Source organism: Nelumbo nucifera, chromosome 1 (assembly GCF_055504915.1).
Source record: "Nelumbo nucifera cultivar China Antique chromosome 1, China Antique-T2T, whole genome shotgun sequence".
In the NCBI taxonomy this organism is placed as follows: domain Eukaryota; kingdom Viridiplantae; phylum Streptophyta; class Magnoliopsida; order Proteales; family Nelumbonaceae; genus Nelumbo; species Nelumbo nucifera.
Window position 1 is genome coordinate 66235595 of NC_142649.1, and position 14665 is coordinate 66250259.

At 41.9% G+C, this 14665-nt stretch overlaps 1 long non-coding RNA gene across 1 annotated transcript; it reads right to left on the reverse strand.

The window, feature by feature from the left end:
• Nucleotides 1-2426: 2426 nt before the first annotated feature.
• Nucleotides 2427-6444, reverse strand: LOC148803365 (uncharacterized). The gene is made up of 2 exons (XR_016083798.1): nucleotides 5715-6444; nucleotides 2427-3244 (listed from the first exon to the last, which is right to left on the reverse strand). It is a non-coding gene; the product is annotated as an uncharacterized LOC148803365 (long non-coding RNA).
• Nucleotides 6445-14665: the final 8221 nt, after the last annotated feature.

Here is a 14665-nt window from a genome sequence, read left to right on the forward strand (position 1 = left end):
TTATAATAAATCAACCGGTATAGTGGTGACCAATCAAGTGATATTAATGAAAATGGAGGGAAGGGTTCTGATTAGTCAAAGCACTTTTGTTTGTCAACATATAATGTGAAAAAAATGATACAACGCTGTGATGGTGAGAGAAGAGGGTATAATGATGCGTTTTTTTTTTTTTTAATAAGAAATTTACACTTGCCCAAATCACGTCATTGTTGAAATTTGTGTCTGAGCGCATGGAAAATTGTTGTAACTTGTAAGAAATACGCGTTTCCGTAATAATCGGCAAGGATGGCTGGAGCAAAGCTCCCTACAATGGCTGTTCGCATCAGAGTTGACAGTCGTTTGTTTTTGAGTTGACTAATAAGCTGAAGCTCAAGTGGTTGAATTAAATGATTTTGATTATTAAAAGGGTAAAACACAAAAACATTTTGAAGTTTTTGACAATCATAAAAATCTCCTCTATAATTTCATTTTAGTAAAAATTTCTCCTTTATTTTTGATAAAATTAATAAATACCTCTCTTTAGTAAAAATTTACCCTTTCTAAATATTCTGTTCATCTTCTTCCCTGTTCGAACCCAGAAGCAAAGGCAGCGGCAGGTCAGTGAGAACATTCAAACAGTAATACAGGGATTGAAACCGTGTATTTTACTATTAATTAAACAAAGGTTAAGAATATTTTATTTTACTATTTTTTATAAGAAATTGAGAACAATTTTCTTGAGGAAGAGGACAGTTGTCAAGAACAGATTTTCTGAGTTTAATGAATAAATTCGTTTGGTACCCAAAAAAGAATTTCGAATCTCATGTAAATTTACAGAATGCACAGCAAGACTGTTTATTTATTTGTTGAATTTAAAATTCATAATATTCACGAACGCCCAAAACCTCTCGGCGACCTTTCAACAGCCCTATAAAGAAGTGGGATATTTCAGCATCTATGATTGGTTTTTATCGGCCCTCGCAGTCGTAGTATCTAATTATTCGACTTGATGTTAGGTCTCATTTTCAGTTTTGAAATGACTAGATTTTTGGCTTTCTCGAGTAGGGATGCAACTTTTATGAGAATTTAAAGTTTTATCTAAAGGATAGTTTGAATGCCAATAGGTTGGGAGGAAAACTTTTAAGTTATGGAAACCTAATGTCGCAACTAGGGGCAGAGCTAGGAAATTTTCATGAGGGGGACCAAAACCTAAGGTGGATTGGGGGGAGGGGGGAAACAAATATGGATGGTCATAGGGGGGGCCAACCCATTGGAGTGGAGAATGGGGGAGAGGGAAATTTACATGAAATAGTGGGGATTTTTGGGCCATAGGGGGGGCCATGGCTCCCCTGGGTCCCCCTAGCTCCGCCCCTGTCTCCACCACTACTCGGTGTTAGGGAGGGACAGAGCAATGTCTCAATTGTTTCATCACCCTCTATTGATGGAAGCTGCCAGAATGGCTTAGGATTGAAAGAGAGTAATTACATGGGATTATCTGACTGTTCTTCGGTGGACAGTTCTGCAATCTCTGGCTTAGCTAAAGAAAATAAAAGCAGTCTGAATCTGAAAGCCACAGAGCCTAAGACTTGGGCTTCTTGGATCTCAATCTCTTAAAAGGAATCTTGAACTGTGCCTTCTGGGCATTCGAAAGGTCGAAAGGTCACTGAGGGGTTCTGGGCGTTCATGAATATTATGAATTTTAAATTCAATAAATAAATAAACAGTCTTGATGTACATTTTATAAATTTACACGAGATTTGAAATTCTTTTTTGTGTACTTATTTAAATTCAATAAATAAGTGGAGCTTGGAGATGGCAAACTCCAAAGTGTTGAAGGAAAGGGTGTTGTTGCATTTTAAACTAAGCAAGGTAATTCTAAGCTCATCTCAGATGTTCTTTATGTTCCTAGTTTGACTCAAAATTTGCTTAGTGTTGGACAACTTATACAAAAAGGTTATGAGGTGCACTTTGACAACGATGAATGTGTAATAACTAATAAGAAGAAAAGTCAAATCATTGCTAGAGTAAAAATGGCTGCAAATAAAATATTTCCATTAACCATGTCCTAAGATGTGAACTATGAACTGAAGAGTGAGAAGTTGGATGAGTCTATGTTATGGCACTTGAGATATGGACACTTGAATTTCAGAAGTCTCTCTTTCTTAAATAACAAGAGTATGGTGATTGGACTTCTTCAAATTGATAGAGAACATAATGTGAAGGTTGCGTCTATGCGAAGCATCATAGGCTATCATTTTCAGAGAGATCATGGCATTTAAAGGCACCATTTGAGCTATTTCATGTTGACATTTTTGGTCCCATGAGGATACATTCCTTCAACAACAAAAGGTATTTTCTTCTCTTTGTTGATGATTTTACTAGAATGATGTGGGTATACTTCTTAGATGCAAAATCACAAGCATTGTCTACTTTTATTCAATTCAAAGTTTTAGTTGTGAAGCAAAATTATCATAAATTAAAAATTTTGAGGACTAATAAAGGAAAAGAGTTTACATTGAGAGAATTTGGGAAGTTTTGTGAAGAACAAGGCATCAAAAGAGAGTTGACAGTAAGACATACCCACAACAAAATGGGGTAACTGAAAGAAGAAATAGAACCATTGTAGAAATGGCACGAAGCATGATGCAAAGTAAAAATCTTCCAAAAAATTTCTGGGTTGAAGCAGTTCATACTGCTATATACATATTAAATTGCTCTCTCACCAAAGCTGTGTAAAATAAAACACTTTTTGAAGCATGGCACAAAAAGAAGCCTGTTTTTAACTCAATTAAAGTGTTTGTATGCATTGCTTATGCTCATATTTCCTCAAGGAAGAGAGAGAAATTTGATGGCAAAGGTGAGAAATGTATCTTCCTTGATTATAGTGATAAATCCAAATGTTACAAATTGCTAAATCCAACTACAATTGAGTTAGTAATTTCAAGAGATGTAATATTTGATGAAGAGGGGGAATGAAACTTTGAAGAAAATTTCCCATAAACAAAGAAATATTTTATAAAAGATGAAGAAGAAGTGATGCCCAATGACCATGAGCATGATACAACTACATCAAATGTAAGGTCAATAAACTCAAGAAAATCAAGCTCAACAAGTTTCATTCCAAGAATGGATCCCTCAAGTTCAAGAAACCAAGATCTATGGCAAGTCCGTCCAAGTTATGTAGATTCAGATACTCCACCAAGAAAGGTATGTTTCACTTCAAGAAATCTTTGATTCTTGTGATGTTGCATTTGTTGCATTAGAACTACAAAAATTTAAAGAAGCTTCAAAAGAAAAAGATTGGATAAAAGCTATGGATGAAGAAATTGAAATGATAGAGAAGAACAAGACATGGGAGTTGGTAAATAAACCCAAAGAAAAGAAGTGATTGGATTAAAATGCGTTTACAAAACAAAGTTCAATGAAGATGGGTCAATCCAAAAGCACAAAGCAATGTTAGTGGCTAAAGGCTATGCCCAATAGCCGGGGGTGGATTTCCATGAGACTTTTGCATCAGTTGCAAGAATGGAAACAATTTAGAATTGTGCTTGCACTTGTTGCTGAACTAAAACTGCACGTATTTTAATTTAATATGAAGTCGGCCTTCCTAAATGGAGATTTAGAAGAAGAAATTTATGTTGAACAACCATAAGGATATGTGATAGAAGGAAAGGAGGACAAGGTTTATAAACTTCGAAAAGCTTTGTATGGCCTAAAGCAAACACCTCGGGCATGGAATAGCAAGATTGATAAATATTTACATAAGAATGGATTTGAAAAAAGTCCAAATGAGCCATCACTCTATGTCAAGAAGGAAGGTATGCATGATTTTATTCTTGTTTGTCTTTATGTTGATGATTTGATTTATACAAGTAACAACACAAAATTGTTGAATGAATTCAAATTAGCAATGACCAAGGAATATTAGATGACTGATTTGGGGTTAATGAGATACTTTCTTGGAATTCAAGTGAAGCAAAAAAAAGAAAAGGTGAAATTTTTGTCCCAAGAGAAGTATATTAATGATTTGTTAAAAATGTTTCATATGTCAACATGTAAACCCCTAGTTACTTCTATGAATGTCAATGAAAAGTTGTCAAAGGAGGATGGAGCAGAATTGATAGATGCATTAATCTACAAAAGCCTTGTTGGTTCCTTGATTTATCTCACCAACACAAGGCCAGATATTGTTCTTGTTGTGAACATTGTTTCAAGATACATGAACAAGCCAAGTAAAGTTCATTTTGGGGCAGTAAAGAGAATACTCAGATATGTGAAAGGAACCAAGAACTTTGGGTTGAAATATGAAAGTGAAAATGATTGCAAGCTGGTTGGATTTTCAGACAGTGATTGGACTGGTTCCATAGATGACCGAAAATGCACAATTGGATATGTTTTCTCTTTGGGAAGTAAAATGATCTCTTGGTGTGAGCGTCGAAAAACAACTCACTTGCCACTTGGGCTGGAAATGGAGTTGCCACCCATCTGTTTAAGAAATGGAGGTGATGGGACCTTAGAGAGTGATTCTCGAAATGCTTTGTTTTGATAGTGACTCCAAAACCCAAGGCACCGGTCTAACCAGTCTAGATAAGACTCGGATGGGAGAGGGAAGGGGTTAGGCACCCCTTTCCTGGGTCCAAGAGGTGGGGCTCACATGAGGTCTCAAGCAATCAAACACAAAAAGGCAATTATGCAATCGACTAAGAACATGAAACAAATAAAGAACAAAACTCCACAAAATTCTCCACTAACTATTTATTTTTTTATGTTATCATGGAATCCTATTTGACTATTGGATTTTATCTTTTTATTATATTTTTTTTAATTTTTATCCTTTATTTATTTTATCCTTATCCTTTTATTTTTAGATTTTTTATTTTTATTTTTATCACCATTTCCCTTTTTTGTAGCTTAATCTCCCTACAAAAATATCCTACTTCTCAAGCTAAAAATGAGATTTATTGATCAAGTCCATTATTGCAAATCTTTCAACTTTTTTTTTATATTTTTTTCATTTCTTTTTATTTTTCTTTCCCCTCTTTCTTTTAAGGGATTTTATTTTCTATAATCGACATCCTCCCCTTTCATTTCCCTAGTTTATTTAATGTTTTTATATATATTTTTTATTTTTTGTTTTCCCTTTTTATTGAGTTAATTTGTGCTCCCGACCAATTACTCTCTTACTCTGTTCTATTAACACTTCATTCCCTACCATCCATTTTCTCTTGCACTCTAACCTGCATATTTCTCTCTTACCAATAACAAATGATTTCTCTCTTTATTTTAGTCTTAAGAGGGATAACCCGACAACCATTCAATCCTATCTTCAGAATAAAAACAAATACCGAAACTAATCATCAATGATGAAAGGAATAAAGCATATAATGCATACACCTTAAACAAGGCGAGATGACAGACACTAGCCGCTAGACCAACCGAAAGACTAGGACTGAGAACACTTTCTCTTCAATTTGAAGAGACTTAGAATTTTAACAATGAAATCAACAATAACATCACCAATTCATAACATACTTTCAATGAGAAAATAAGATTATCAATAAACTAAGAAGATACCGATTTCATATCTATGGATAGGCTGTTACAAGAAACATGAAGCTACAGAGAAAATAACAAAGCAATGCATGCACAACACGAAGATGAGCTATACGAAATTGAAAGGATGTCCAATATTTTGTAGGATTTAACTCGATAGTGGCTTTGGATTGGATGTCCACCTGAACTCAGTTGATGCTGCAAATGACAACTTGGCTAACTCTGTCTCTGTTATTTGTTTTCAGATAACGGCTAACTCTGGAAACAGGATGAGAGAATTGTGGAAAGATTGATCTAGATCGGGAGAGCAGTTCGGTATCACGAGGAAAACTCAAACCACCGCTGCCAATAACCGCATCGTGTCGGTGAAGAATAGGAAGTACCACTAGGTTTAAGGAATCAACACTGACGAGGAAGGCTGATGAGGAGTTTCAGAGTATTATGCGCCCTGGAAGATGATAGTGAACTGCTGGAATCCGGATGAAGATCATTGAGATTACTGCTGCCGCTACTCTGTTCTTCCACTGTGTGTTAAGGAAGGAAGGGAGTGAATGGTCGAAATGGATGACTTTGGTTGATTCGATAGGGGAATTAAGAGGAGAGGAAAAGGAAGTTAGAGGGATTAAGAGTGGGAGAAGGAGGCTGAAGATGGGGAAGGTTGGCGCCGCCGCTCCGCTTCTAGGTTTGAACGGAGAAGATGATGAATAGTGTCGAATAGTGGAGGTCTGGTTGTTTCGTGATTAAGGGCGAAGAGAAGGGACGGAAACAGTGAGAATGGCGGAATTAGAGAAAGAGGAAAAAGAAAAGATCGGAGGAGGGAGGAGGGGTGCACCGTTTTGTCGCCTCTCTTCTTCGTTCGAGTGGTGAAGAAGAGGAACAACACCTTTCCTGAATTAGAAACTTTAGGTTTAATTCATAGGTAGGGCTAATGGTAGTATTGTAATTTTGAGGACTTTAAGTAGTATTTTTGTAGTTTCAAAATTTTTGGGTTAAACCGGGTCTAGGGGTCGGATCGGGTCCTGGTTCAATGTTGGGTGGTTCCGGGTTATAAGGTGGAGGGCTAAGATGGGTCTAATGGTTGAGAAGGGTTTTGATGCGTGAGGGCTAGTGAGATTGGCCGAAATAGAATCTTTTTGGATGAAGAGGCAAAAAGGGTAGTTTTGAATGAAATTTCATGGGGTGGGATTTTTAGATATTCTGGAATGATTGGCGGGGTCAGATTGGCCCGACTGGGCCCAGATTGGGCAGATCTGGAAAGGGTTCAGTTTGGTTAATCAAGGGGCTTGAAATGGAATCTTTGTGTGATGAAGGAGAAAATAAAGGCAGTTTTGGGTGAAATTTTTCAGGGTAGGGTTTTTGGGTAGTTTGAGATGATTGGTACAATCAGATTGAGCCAACTGAGCCCGGATCGGGCAAACTTGTAATCTGGTCAATCTGAAACCTTGAAACGAAATCTTGGTATGATTAAGGATAAATGAAGGTGTTTTGGGATGGAGTTTCATATGTAGGGTTTTTTTGGTATTATGGGGTGATTGGAAAAGTTTTATTGGTTTAGATATGTTCGGATCAAGTGGATATGGGTTGTGGGTACGAGAATGGTCAAAATGGAATCTTTGTTTGATGGATGGGTGAACGAAGGAATCTTGAGTTCAAATTTCATGGATAAGTGTTTTGGGATGTCCTGGATCTTATGGTTGTGTCTAATCTAATGGTTGAGGTGTAAGTGAGGGTCAATAGCGGCCATCGGATAGGTATCAGGCAAGTTTAACGGTGGACCTAAGGGCTCTCAAGGTGAAACTTGGGTTTTTTTGTGTTTTGAAGAGGTCGGAAGGGTCTGATCGGGTGCTTGGGGTGAATTGGAGGCTCAGGTGGTGGATCAAGCAAAAATCAGGTGCTAACACTTGGTCATCTACGAAGCAAAATACTATGACACTTTTCAGTTGAAGCAGAATACATTTCAGCCATTAGTGCATCTTGCGAAGCAATTTGGCTTAGAAGACTTTTGAAAGATACTATTGCAATGACTAAAAATCCTGTTTTTCATGAAAGAAGAAAGAACATTGAGCTAAGACACCACTTCATCAGAGTGTCAACTGTGAAAGGAGAGATTGAATTGAAGTTCATCAAGACTAAAGATCAACTTGCTGATGTCTTCACCAGGCCCCTAGCTTCTGAAAAATTTCTGCATTTTAGATCTCTAATGAAAATTACAAATTAAGAGAGGGTGTTGAAAAGTAAGAGTGGTAATTTTGTAATTTTCTTTTATATTTTGTCTTTTGTATTAAGTGGGTTGCTTTGCGAGTTAGAAGCTAAGAGGTCTAGAATGTAAAAGTAAATCTCCTTTATATATCTTGTAATTTGAAACATTTTCTAACAGAGCTCAAGAAGCTAAGAACTTAGTAAAACCCAGAATTGTACGTTGGCTTTTCATCTTCTTCTCTTCATTCTATATTCCTTTTCTCTTCTACGGATTTTTTTTTTGTTCTTCCTTTGATTTTTACCACCACACTTCCGTTGCTCCAACAAAAGGAGAGTTAGTTATAGGAGATTCAGTTAAGCTAGACGGCATGCCTGATTTGGTGGGTTTACAACCGACAAATTTGGATGTATTCCCACCTTCCAACGAACAACTGCTGACCGGACTTGCAGAACCGGTAAACGTCTCAAGTAGAGCCTACAACTCCAATGTGTCCCAACTGGTACCATCGAATTAGCATTCATTTCCCCGATCAAGCACTGAAGCTCGAAGCATCAAAATGCCTAGCCCGAGTACTTTGATCTTCTGGTATTCTTACAATTCGGTGGATCGATCTCATCAGCCTATTCGTCTGAGCTGTCCTCTAGCAAGGAATTTGAAAATTTCATGCAATATCAATAATATAATTAGATTTGGATTTTAATTGGATCCAATGGAGTCAAATCTGAATCCAATCCGATTATTAATTAGACGCATATTGCAAAATCCGAATATGATCCGATTACATATACACATTATCCGAATCCAAGATAATAGGATCGGATGTCGAATTAGGCCTCGGATTTCAGGCCTACCTAAATCTCTTCTAACATTAAAAAAAAGCAACTTTAATAATGAGACTCCCACTAATGCAGGGTGTGAGAACCGAGAAGGGTATCTATCTATCTATCTATCTATCTATATATATTAAAACGAAGCGGTCAAGAAAATTTATCCTTTTTTTGAATTTTTTATTTTTTTATTCCATATAATTTTCAAAACAACCAATAAAATGGAATATCTTTAATTTTTAATTTATCTCCTATTTTTTTTGCTTTCATATACATATGTTGATAAAGAGATGAGGATACACATCTCATCCACTTTAGAGTTTTGTATTTTTATGCCACTATCAACCCACCTCTTCAATCGTCTAATGTCAACCCACTTCTTTAATCCTATTTTATCTCCTACTTTAATGGTCTAAAAGAGAATGAGTGTTTCTATTCACGACATTCTCTATTTTGAGAGAAAAAGGGGATGGAAAGACATTCTTGCTCGACAAGAACACCAAATCGGGCGTGACCAAGCAGACCAAGCAGACTAGGCGGAAAGCTAAATCCTGTGCTTGACAAGAACACCAAATCGGGCGTGGCCAGGTAGAAAGACATTGTTGCTAGACAAGAAAAAAGGAGAGAGTAGACCAGGCGTGATTAGGCAAAAGTAGACCAAGCAGAACAGGTGTGTTTTGATTTTGTATTCTGCGAACAGAGTATAGAGTATAGAGAGTAGACCAGGCGTGAGTCACAGTTTATTGACTTAAGCATCGGAGTGACCTTGCCGGGTTAGCCACCCTGGGTTCTCTGATTCGCTGTCTTGCAGATTCACCTAGCTCACTGCCCGATTGGAAGCCAGATCATCCTCCAATAGGGAGTAGTCAGATCGCGCTACATCAATTGGCGCCGTCTGTGGGAACACGATCAAAAAGCCTTCTTTATAGTCATTAACTTTCCTCTAAATCAATGACATCTTCCAAACACGCCGGACAGAGCAGCGAGATGAACGTCTCCAGGGGCAACCCCAACTTCCTTTAGTGTGCATCGACCAGTTCACCATCCCGCTTACTGCGACTGGGGTTCCAACGCTGACCATGCCACCAAACACCACACAGGTGAATGCCCCACTTCCCCCAGTGGTAGGCGCAACCTTTTCTGAGCCGTTTGTGGTTCCCCTCGGAGTTGGACAGTCACAGTTTGATGACCTGGTGCAGTGTGTGCAGGCCATCCAGGTCCAAATGCAGCAGGTTCAGCAATTCCAACAGTACCAGCAGTACATATTCTACCAGCAGTACCAGCAGCAGTTCCCCCATTGCCGCAGAGCCAGCAGCCGGTTCCACCTCGGCACCTAGGGGCCTAGCAGAATCAGAACAGACCTCGCGTGAACCAGAACATTTGATCTCCCCACCGAGGTGAAGAGACTTCCCAAGTTCCAGTTCCTCCCAGGAGTCAGGTCTCATCTCGCGGGAGGGGAGACAGTCAGGTTACTCCACCTACTTCGCAAGGGAACCTTGAAAACAGGTCCGGGGATACTCAACCTAACATGGCTAATCTTCCTCGGCGTTCACAGCAAGATGGGTCGCTCGCAGGTAATCTGTTCGGGGTTCTGGGTGCGAACTCAAGGCAAGGCCTCTCCGTCCATGATAGCCAGCCCCAGAATCCCACGAGAAACCAGGAGCTACCTTGCGGCAGAACAATACTAGAGCATACCGAGATTAGCAGCACCAATGCCGAGCCGATAAAGAAGCAGTTGAGGTGTCGCAAGGCACGCCGTACTTCAGCTAAGAATAGCCAGCCAGGGAGGCTGAACCAACAAGAAGGACAAGCTAAAGGTAAGGAGGAGGCGAGCTCAGTAGCTACAAAGGCTGCTCCTCCCCTACTTTCCGGGTCGTCTCCCATGTCTCCCATCGATTTTGGCGACCCCGATGCCCAAAGATTTCAAGATGCCTCCCCTGGACAAATATGATGGGTTTTTTTATCCTAATGATCATGTGGACTCCTTCCAGTCCCGGATGCACCTAGATGGGGCTGACGAGTCTTACATGTGCGTGGCTTTCTCCACCACTTTCAAAGGGGTAGTTCGGACATGGTACCAGAACCTTGTGCTGGGATCGATCAAGAGCTGGGTGCAGCTCGCAGAGTTGTTTACCTCGCATTTCATCACCAGCAAGAAGTGCCCGAGGTCGCAGGAGAGCCTCCTCAGTGTGGTTCAGAGAGAAGGGGAGTCGATTAGAAGCTACATCAAATGCTTCAACGACACCTGCCTGCAGATCCCCGACTTAGACCTGGCGGTAAGACTCACGACAGCCAAGAAAGGAATAACTCATAGAGAGTTCAAATGCCATGTGGTGGCCAATAAACCAAAAGACAACACAGAATTCCTCAAGCTAGCCGACCAGTTCATCGAAACCGAAGAGGAAATGAACCAGAAGACTGATAACCTAGCAGAAAAAAGAAAAAGAGACAGTGACAACACAAGTAATGACGGGCACAAAAGAAGAAAGAGTAAGTTCCCGAGCAGGGGAGGAAACAAGTCTGGGAGCCGATCTCCTTCGCGACCTCGCAAGTTAGGTCGGCGCTCCAGGACCCCACCTATTGAAAGGACGAACTATACACCTCTCATCGCTAAGCGAGGAGAAATCCTAATGGCCATCAATGATTCCTCCTTTGTCAAGTGGCCTCCTAGGTTGAGGAGAGATCCTGCAACAAGAAACCAAAACGTCTACTGTCATTTCCACAAAGACCACGGGCACAGTACGGAGAACTACAGAAACCTTCGCGATAAGATAAAGGAGCTCATCTGCCGTGGGTACTTGAAAAACTTTGTACAACGAGAAGAAAGAAGCCGGGCAGATTGGCAAGCAGACCGACAGGGGGACCAGAGAAGGAATGCCCTCGAGTTCAGCAACAGGCAGAACGAGCAGCCGCCACGGCAGTTGCCCAAGGAGAGACCGATCCGTGGGGTAATCAATATGATTACTGGCAGGTCCATCATCGCAAGGTGTACTTCAGCAGTTGGATGAACCTCAGTCTGCAAACTAGAAAATGAAGAGGAGAACCCGCCAAAGCGACCTCGACTTGAAGAGCCAATTTTCTTCACGGATGACGATGCGCACGGGATCCAGTATCCTCACGATGACGCTTTGGTGATAAAACTGAGGCTCAATGACTTCGAAGTCAAATGCATCCTGGTGGACTCAGGTAGCTCGGCAGACATATTGTTCAAGGACACCTTCGACAAGCTGCAGCTCCAAAAAAGCAACCTAAAACGGATAGATATTCCCTTGGTAGGCTTCAGCGGCGAGGAGGTCAGATCTCTCGGGCAAGTCTCAGTACCCATAGAGGTTGGCACGTGGCCGAATATCGTGAGGTTCGAGCACACGTTTCTGGTGGTCGCAACTCCCTCTCCTACAATGCCATAGTAGGTCAACCCATTACACACGCCCTACGTGCGGTAGTATCCACCTATTATCTGGCAATGAAATTCCCAACGAACTATGGGGTAGGAGTTGTGCGAGGTGATCAGCTCGAATCCCGCAAGTGCTACGTAGCCGCCCTCAGGGGGAAATCAAAGCTAGCGGCTGACATCGAGCTCGAGCGACCAACAGAGTATGCCGACGAGTGAGCTGCACCAACAGAGGAGACGATCCACATCCCGGTCTCAACCGATGACCCGCCAAAACTCTCTAGATCGGCGCTTCGATCGAGGAGCCACTTCGCTCTCAACTGGTAAGCTTCTTACTACAAAATTTAGATATATTTGCTTGGTTCGCGGCAGAGATGCTCGGAATAGATTCCAAGATTCTAACTCATAAGTTAAACACTGATCCCTTAGTCAGGCCAGTTAGACAAAAAAAGCGCAACCTCACCCCAGAACGCTGGAGGATAGTCGATGACGAGGTCGGGAAGCTCTTAGCGGCAGACTTCATTAGGGAAGTCCATTACCCAAGCCGGGTAGCTAACCCAATTCTGGTAAAAAAGGCTAACGGCAAGTGGCGCATGTGCGTCGATTACACCGACTTGAATAGAGCCTGCCCGAAAGACTACTTCCCGCTGCCCAAGATCGACTGCCTAGTGGACGCGACCTTAGGGCATGAGTTGTGGAGCTTCCTCGATGCCTATTCTGGTTACAACCGGATTAGGATGGACCCCACTGACGAAGAAAAAACTGCCTTTATCACTGAACTCGGGTTGTATTGCTACAAGGTCATGCCCTTTAGACTAAAAAGTGCTGGGGCAACCTTTCAAAGACTTGTAAACAAAATTTTTGAGCCGTTAATCGGCAATAAAGTCGAATGCTATGTTGGTGACATGGTCGTGAAGACCCAGTATTCAAATTTTTTTAGATGATTTGCAAAGTGTTTTTCAAATTTTATGAAAATATAATATGAAATTAAATCCCAACAAGTGTGTCTTCGGGGTCACCTCGGGTAAATTTTTAGGCTATATAGTCAACCGACGTGGCATCGAAGCAAACCCGGAAAAAATAAAGGCCATCTTAGATATGAGACCACCTCGCAAACTAAAAGAGGTTCAGAGGCTGAATGGCTGGATAGCCGCCCTGAGCCTTTTTATGTCTAAATCGGCAGATCGCTGCCTACCCTTTTTTAAATCCATAAAAAAGAGTGGAGACTTCGAGTAGATTACAGAGTGTTAGCTCGCCTTCGACGAGCTAAAAAGATACATAGCTAGCACCCCGGTTCTGACCCGATCCGAGGAAGGGAATTTATTAAAGCTGTACCTCTTCACGAGTGACGAGGTGGTCAGCTCGGTACTAATCAAAGAAGTAGATCGGGTCCAACGACCCATCTACTATGTTAGCAAAGTTTTGTAGGATGCAGAAACCAGATAGCCGGAGATCGAAAAACTAACGTACATGCTAATCATAGCAGCTCGCAAGCTTCGTCCACACTTCCAAGCCCACACCATCGTCGTCCTCACCAACAAGCCTCTGAGACAGATCCTGCTCAATCCCGAGGTGTCTAACAGATTGACGAAGTGGGCTATCTAACTAAGTGAGTACGACATCCGGTATGAACCTCGGGTAGCAATGAAAGCCCAAGCTTTGGCCGATTTTGTGGCAAAATGTACATTTAGTACCACAACTCCCGAGCTGACCGAGCTCGAACACACAATGGAAGCTTCAACTAGTGCGGCACCGGTCCCGGTCAGAACAGGTTCAACTTGGGACGAGGAGTCCTGGATTCACCACGTTGACGGCTCGTCCAACCAATAGGGAAGCAGTGCGGGAATAATTATGTACGGCCCGAGCGAGGTGAAGCTGGAATATGCACTCCGGTTTGGGTTCGCGACATCGAACAACGAAGCAGAGTATGAAGCATTGGTCGTCGGGCTCACCCTAGCAAGGGAAATGAAGGCAAAGCACCTCGTTATATGTAGCAACTCTCAGCTCGTAGTCAACCAAGTCAGTGGTGAGTATGAAGCCCACGACCCCACCATGACTGCTTACTTGGCCAAAGTTAGGGAGATCTTGCGCGGCTTCATTTCTTACTTCATCAGACAGATCTCGAGGTCCGAGAACGCTGAGGCTGACACCTTATCCCGATTAGCCTGCACAAGCAGTAACACCATGCGAACCGTGTATATAGAGGACTTACCTCGGCCTAACATTCTCGGGGGGGGCAGGAGAGGTCACTCCTGTAGCACAAGCAGAACCAACCTAGATCGGCTCACTCGTGAGTTACCTGCTTCACAGGACCCTCCCTGCAGAATGTAGTGCGACCCGGAGGGTAGAGCGCCAGTCGACTAAGTATGTCATTATAGACGGACAGTTGTACATAAGGTCCTTCACGCTCCCCTACTTGCGCTGCTTGCGACCCTTAGAGGCTGAGTACGTACTCCACGACACCCATGAAGGCTTGTGCGGCAGACATTTGGGGGGCAGGGCTCTCGCACAAAAGGCGTTACGGCAAGGCTATTACTGGCCCACGATGAAGGCAGACGCACTCGAGCTCGTCAAGAAGTGTGGCAAGTGTCAGAGGCACGTCAACATCCACCACCGACCTATTGCCGATCTAAAATACTTCACTAGCCCATGGCCCTTCACACAGTGGGGAATCGACATACTTGGCCCATTCCCACCGGCGATAGGACAGAGGAA